Consider the following 7,917-nt stretch of genomic DNA (forward strand, 5'->3'; position numbering starts at 1 on the left):
ATGTGGCACGCATGGCGGAAACGGCCCGGGGAGGTGGGAGGACGCGGAATAGTGGGATGACGGTTACCTCTTTACGAATTCCATGCCCGCGCACTAACTTTGGGCTTGACCCAACAATGCTAGGCGATCGAGTATGGGCTAGGCCCGGGGGCTCTTGTGGGTGCACTAATAATGGGGTGCCTAATATCCCTGACTTATGCACGGCCGTTGAGAGCATCAACCCGGGGGCTCAAGAACAACCGTCAACTGCAACAGCCCAAGACGCGCCAACAACCCTGGCACTTGCCGGAGGCGAAGGCGCAATCATCCTCAACAAGACTCGGCAAGGCGCCTACCCGGCAGGCGTGAGCCAGCCTGCCATAGCTCCACCTCATCGCTACACCAATCACTTGTCGATGAGATGTCGAGTCCCCAGATGGCTAGGTGGCTCTCGCTAGCTACGTGGCGCCGTGCTGGAAGACAGGTTGCAACCTGTTGACACCCGCCCGGAAGCGTGTCAAGACCTCAAGCCATGGCCAGCTCATAGGTGAAAGAGGGCTGCCAGGAATGCACCCTCGCTAGCCACCTAGGATCACATTTATGGTGCTTTGTCTTAAGTGCCAGAGTTAGGTATGATAGCACTGTTAGCTATCTGATCATGTCAGTTGCCACTGTGGACGCCCCTTGAGCTATAAAAGGAGGCTCGAGGCAACCTTGCAAAGGATTCAGATCTTTGGACATTTGAGCGCTTAGAGATTCGACTCTTGGTAGATTAGGTCCCCGTGGGTTAGAGCCAAGTGTAAGCGCACGCTCCGACAACCCTTGCCGGGGTATAGCTTCGTGCAACTTCATCTTCCACAATCAATCCACCAAAGCAGGAGTAGAGTTTTATGCTTCACAACGTCTCGAACCTGGGTAAATTCCCTCGAGTCTCATCACCGTGCTGTTTCGTACTCTCTGCTCTTTATGTGATACGACCTCCCCGAACCATAAGGGGCCCGAGGTATGCGGCCATGTGACCTCGTGCCTAACATCTTTGACCTATCATGAAAGAAAAATTGCACGATCAAGCGGGCTTTAACAAACAACACTTGGGTCACTCATATTGACTTCTCCAATGGCCTCACAGTTGAGCACTTTCAGCAGTTTACTGCCCTTTGGGAGAAGATTTCCTTGGTCACTCTGGACCAGGACTTGGAGGATTCCATTGTTTGGAAGTTCACCAAGGATGGACTGTATTATGCTTCCTCGGCCTACAATGCGCGGTTTGAGGGCCTCAATACACCGACAATGGTCCAATCGGTCTGGAAGGTTTGGGCCCTTTCGCGGTGCAAATTTTTCATCTGCTTGTGCTTCAAGATAGAATCTGGACTTCGGATCGCCTGGTTCGACGTGGGTGGCCCAACTGTGGACTGTGCCCCCTTTGCAAGAAAACTCCAGAATCGGCGGCCCATCTGTTCTTCCGCTGTCGTTTCACTATTCAGGTGTGGAACTATATTCTTTGGTGGCTTGACATGCATCACATTGATATTCCTTCTTGGTGAGCGAGGGCTCAGTACAGGAATGGTGGACCGATAATGTTTATCTTCGTTCCGAGTCCCCCAAGATGCTTGCTTCACTCATGATGCTCATCTCTTCGGAAGTTTGGATGGAGTGCAATGCTTGAGTTTTCCTCAACACGACCGCTCCTTCGACGACCATCATTAGCAAGATAAAATAGAAACTATGGCTTTGGACGTCGGCGAGCGCCAAACACTAGTATTATAATGCCGCGAGAGTAGATCTTATCTTTGGCCATTTGGTGGCTTGTCTGAACCTTCTTCTTAATTAATGAAATGACAAATCTTTTGCCTTGTTTTATAAAAACCCTCATGGAATGCTTTTATTGTCCCAGTTGTTATAAATAAACCAGCTGTAATAAATAAATAACCCTTGCGGATATTAGGGAATAATCCCCGCTCCTTCTAACATGTGCGGTTGCACACTTCCAGCAACCAACATCACAGCAGTTTCTGAAACGGCACTGTGTGAACCATCGCATTCCTCGGAGGCGAGTGTTCCCATTGTATACAAGTGCTCATTCATCTTCAATAAAGGATGGTTCTATCATTTGTTTTCTTTCGATGTCAAACACGTTATCAACACATATCTCTACCGAGAGCAGAGCACAGAAAAATCACGTCGGTGATGTCGCCGGGAAACAGAAAGAACGGAAGAAAAGCCGGAAGCATGGTGTCGTGCACATCCCGTCCCAGGTGCTCGTAGAAGGCAACACTTGAAGATGCTGTTTCTCCGAACGTCCGGGTCGCTCGGCTGAGGATGCCGCTGCATATAGCGAGTGAAGTTGGCCGCGCCAAGAAGTTGGCTTGACGCCCGCGAGAGTGACCACCCGGCGCTGCTCCCCATCCGTCGGACTCGTCGGCACGGTGGCCAACATCGTGGCGCCCCTCCGGCGTGGCTCGAATCATCCAGGCAACGATTCTCTGAAGTAAATCGATTGATTTGTGTCCACGTAGGGAATCACGATGGAGAACCTTATCTCTTCGCCTCTTTGCACTAAGGTCCTTGCAGTTGCTAGAATTAGCAAAACTGGCAGATTCAATGGTCTAGACCAATATTTGCACATCATTCTTCAGTTTTGGGGATTTCGCAAATTGGTCCTGTTAACAATGTTATTTATTAGCGTTGATCTGTTTTGACCTTGTTATTTCCATTATTTGTCTTATAAATACTGTGTTTGTGTAGAGTACCTTGTATTCCAGAACATATGTGTGATATAAGATATTTCAATGTTTCCTACATGTTGAGATTAATTACATCTACTATTTTTAATTGAGATTTTTAATATCTTACAAAGATAAATCTAGTACCTCTACAATACTATTTCTTCATTGAGTACGATGTATATATTTCCATGTTCACCACATGTCGAGATTAATATGTCTATTTGTAATTGAGATTTTCAATTTCTTGCAAATACAAATGCAAAATTCAAGGTGATTTCTTCAAATTGATGCTTGGGATCACAAGGTAGTCATATGAATCTATTGCCTACATAGATTACAAATGACTACTGATAAAGCCTACATTTTTCTGTTTTGACATTATGATTGCTTTACAAAGTGGTGTCCCACACATTTTACTAAGTCATGACATACGACATTAGGAGTAAGTATCTACTGATTTCATCAGATTATACTCCCTCGTGGTGCGAGATCTACTCCCTTTTGGAGATTATCTTCAAGATGTCATACTTAGCAATTTGAAGTTCACACTCATGGTTTCAAGCCAACTTCTTGAAATACCCATCAATTTTGTAAAATTCATTACAACACTAACCATGATGGTCTTTAATTTACTAATCATAAATTAATTATCTCTCGTTTTCCCCTATAAGTAATTGATGGCTAGGTAATTTGAGGCTCTTTCTCTCAATGGCCACAAATTATTTAAGCGGGTCATGGACATCAAGATCAGTCTTGCATCCCATTGGATAGCGCATGCAATCCAAGCCATGCCACTGATACGTCTCCAACGTATCGATAATTTATGAAGTATTCATGTCATATTTGTTTATGTTTACTATACTTTTATATGATTTTGATGCACTTTATATTATTTATTTAAAACTAACCCGGGTTGACGCTGTTTTCAACACAGTCATGGTGTTGTTTTTTGTGCAGAAAATGGAAGTTCTCAAAATCGCGTGAATTTTTTTGATGATTTTTCTGGAACATATGAGCAATATTGGAGCGAAGAACCACCATAGGAAAGCCACGTGTGGTCCACGAGGCAACAAGGCGCGCCCACCCCCCTAACGTCACCCTGTTGCATGGTGGTTCCCACGTGGCTCCATTTGACGTGATTCCAACATTGAAAAATACTATATATATAGAAACCTTTGAAAGTATAACCTAGAACTTCTGATCCGCCGCCACAACTCTCTGTACCAAAGAAAAACCCATCTGGAGCCTTTCTAGTACCCTGCTAGAGAGGGGAAATCATCACCGGCGGCTATCTCCACCATCCCGGCGGTGTCCATGACGAGGAGGGAGTAGTTCACCCTCGAGGCTGAGGGTATGTACCAGTAGCTACATGTTTGATCTCTCTCTCTCTCTCTCTCTTTCTCTCTCTCTCTCGTGTTCTTGAGATGGCACGATCTTGATGTATTCGAGCATTGTTAATATAGTTGGATCATATGTTGTTCTTCCCTTGCTATCTTGTTGTGATGAATCAAATCTCTGGCTTTGAGATCTCGTTATGTTGGATTGAATATTGGATTTGAGAACACTTGACGTATATCTTGCATGCGGATACACGTAGTGACATTTGGGCATTCTATTGATTCACTTGATATATGTTATGGCATCAACTTGCAGATTCCGGTGGCCTTAGGGATCTATGGATTGGGGTTGATTGCATGTTTTCACACTACATTCTCCGATAGAAATCTTGGGGTACTCTTTGAAGTTCTTTGTGTTGGTTTGAATATGATGAATCTGAAATTGTTTGATGCATGTTGTTGTATAATTAACCCATGGATACTTGAGGTGACATTGGAGTATCTATGTGACATTAGGGTTGATTGATATGTATCATAGGTGTTACTAGTATGAACTCTAGGGTTGTTTGTGACACCTATAGGAATAGCCCAAAAGATTTATAGGAAGAAATAACTTCGGGGTGGTCCGCTGCCTACAACAACTTCTTATTATGTTCTCCACTAATAGGGACTCTGGAGTGATTCTGTGTTGCATGTTGAGGGATGATCATATGATTCTACTATGTTAGCATTGTTGAGAGATTGCACTAGTGAAAGTATGAATCCTAGGCCTTATTTCCAAGCATTTGTATAACATTTTGCTCGCTGTTTACTACTTGTCACCTTCCTATTTTTATTTATTCAGATTATAAAAATCTATTTCTACTATCCATACTACACTTGTATCACCATTTCTTCGTTGAACTAGTGCATCTATACAATTTTCCATTGTATTGGGTGTGTTGGGGACACAAAAGATTTCTTCTATTTGATTGCAGGGTTGCTTGAGAGAAACCATCTTCATCCTACACCTCCCACGGATTGATAAACCTTAGGTCATCCACTTGAGGGAAATTTGCCGTTTCCGTTTCCAAACAAAACTCTGCACTTGAAGGCCCAACAACATCTATGAGAATAAAGTTGCGTAGTAGACATCAGCCACCGGGACACAGAGAACCTAAAGGGTAAATGTTTGTAACTTATTTCAAGACTTCAACCTCACACCATCATCGAAGTCTATTGTTTGCATGATATTCTTCTAGAACCGAGCAATAAAATGACTATCCATCTGTCACGGGACCCTATGAGCATGGAGAACATGAAGGTTGAATATGCATCAACTAATATGTTTGGAGACTACATTTAGTCCGTCAATCTTCTTAGTGATCTATTTATTTATGTCCATTTCTGATGTTCTAATATGAACATGATTATTGCTGTCATCATATATTGTATATCATAGTATATTGTATCGACACTTTGATACAAATATATTTGCATGTGTTCAATGAATATGACAATTATTTTCTTGTGAATCTTCATGTCTATATATAGATTTCTACGGGGGTCAGTGTGATGAAAGATGATATGTGCCCTGTGGACATATGCACCACAAACTCTATACACAGGGAAGTAAAATGTTTCCACTCTCGTTGGGAGAAAATGACACGATGAGGTAATTGTTGGCTCAACTCAAGTCATATTTACTATCCCAGTGGGTACTCGAGTAAGTCAGGGTGCTTCATTGCTTTCGAGTTTAACTCGTACCCTACTAAACTATAGAGTCATCCATCAAAATAGTTTCCATAGCGAAACTTATGATGACAAAAAAGAGGAATATATTCTCTTTACCATGTGCAGCGAATATGGCTAGCGTGTTCTCCATGTATCATCAGGATTGCACTACACAACCCGTAGCACATGTTGCATAAAAGATAGTTTTCCAAAATGTCTTTTACACAACAAACTCGACATACTCGCCTTGGTCAATGATAGATTGGGTTGAAATCGAAACTATCAACAATTCCAATAGTTATGATGCTAAATTCTAACAATATTTATATTTTGTGTGCACTACATGTGACATAGGGAAGCTAATTTTAAGGCTCATGCACCTTAAAGTCTACGTGGAACCACTCAGACTCCTTGAATGTATCAAGTCGAGGTAAGTGGCTCTTTCCAACCATTGAGTAGACTATTGAGGTATTCCATGATTCTAAAAGACATATCTAGACGATGGTCTAAAGTGTGTGCTTTATTCACAAGAAACCATTGGCTCATTATCCTAACATCAGTTTCAAGCAAATCGAATGGACAAGTTGTAGAATTCTCCTTGAGTGCCTTCACTATGGCCATCGGATTGAAGTTTAGCAATTTGTCCTAATGTCTAGACTCAAAATGGTTTGTAGAATCCCATCCAAAGAATTAACCTCATTGCATGATCTTTACTTTGAAAGTGCAACTTACCAATTTTATGTTGGAGTCATGTAGTTTTACACGATCATGACCAAAATGCATAATATTATTCCCCTCCATCTTTGATACGTGGAAATCTACCAAGTATTTCCCATCTACGCTAATTCGCTTACATACCGAGATCACCACCCCAACATACATCATTGGCCCCTCAACTTATAGTTGGGATCTATGTGAGGAATAACTGCATTGTCATCAATACCTCAAGCCCCTCTCAGGGGGAGTTATTCGGGGCCAGTATGCTGATTCAATGAGGAACATTTCCACGCATTAGGGGGAGATTTCAAGTATACAGAATGACAGGAAATTAGTGGAATGTTCAGCACATTTTTGCCTCAAGTCCATGTACTCAAAGATCTGAACCATGCGTTCAAAGGATTTGCAACACATTGCAAATAAACTGCTGAATTCATTTACTAACTAGAAAGGTGTCACACAATCCTACAATTCTAGAAAAAAGCCTAAAAGAGTGAATGTATCAACAAAAACCACTCCACTTCCCGTTTGATGCAAGAGGAGGAGTTGTATGGCAAAAGTACATCAGGATTCAGCTTCTCGCAAGCAAGGATATCAAGGCCTCTGAATAAGTAAATGGAAGTCAACTTCACGTTGGTAGACACCTAATGGGTAGTATACACCGAGTGGATGGAAAAACTCCACCAACCCAGGTCGTAGTGCACACAATGACCGGGACATCGAAATACCCGACTCAGCCACATTGGGAAATCGCGAGTAGTCACCATGGGTAACGATATTTCCATCAACTATATATTGATATGTAGATTCCAGCGAAACATATAACCGGAAGTCTACAATTATCGACATACATTTCTCAACTAAATTGTAAAAACCTTTCAAATGATTCAGATCCAAAGACCAGGACCATGGTAAAGTGTGAACAACACTCGGACGGAACTCAAGCAAAGGGTATTATCTTGGTAGAAATGATCTTTCTCAATAATGGGAAGGTATTCATAAGACAATACCTACTCCAGGTTTCTTCTCAAAAAAAATTGAGAACAACGAGGTGGTGAAAGATAGAGCAAGTATTGTAGCACAAGGGTTCATGCAGATACCCAACTATTCTGCATAGGTGGAATCTCTTTCCAGCAACTTATATCATTGGTAGTACAAAATCATCTATATCTGAAGTTGGTAGATGTAGTGATTACATATCCATGTGGATCAGTAGATTCAGATATCGATGGTTCCTGATGGAATCTCACTTCTGAATCGAATTGCAAAACGCAGCATACATTGTGTAAAAACAATAAGTCACCACATGGCTTATTATTGTCGGTACATTTGGTACAACCGATGTAGTGAGTTACTTACATGCAAAGATTACTCCTACAATGATGATTATCCATGCACACTCATCATATACAATGATTACTCCTACAATTATGAATCGTGTGATC

The sequence above is a fragment of the Hordeum vulgare genome, chromosome 4H (genome assembly GCF_904849725.1).
Source record: "Hordeum vulgare subsp. vulgare chromosome 4H, MorexV3_pseudomolecules_assembly, whole genome shotgun sequence".
NCBI classification, from domain to species: Eukaryota; Viridiplantae; Streptophyta; class Magnoliopsida; order Poales; family Poaceae; genus Hordeum; species Hordeum vulgare.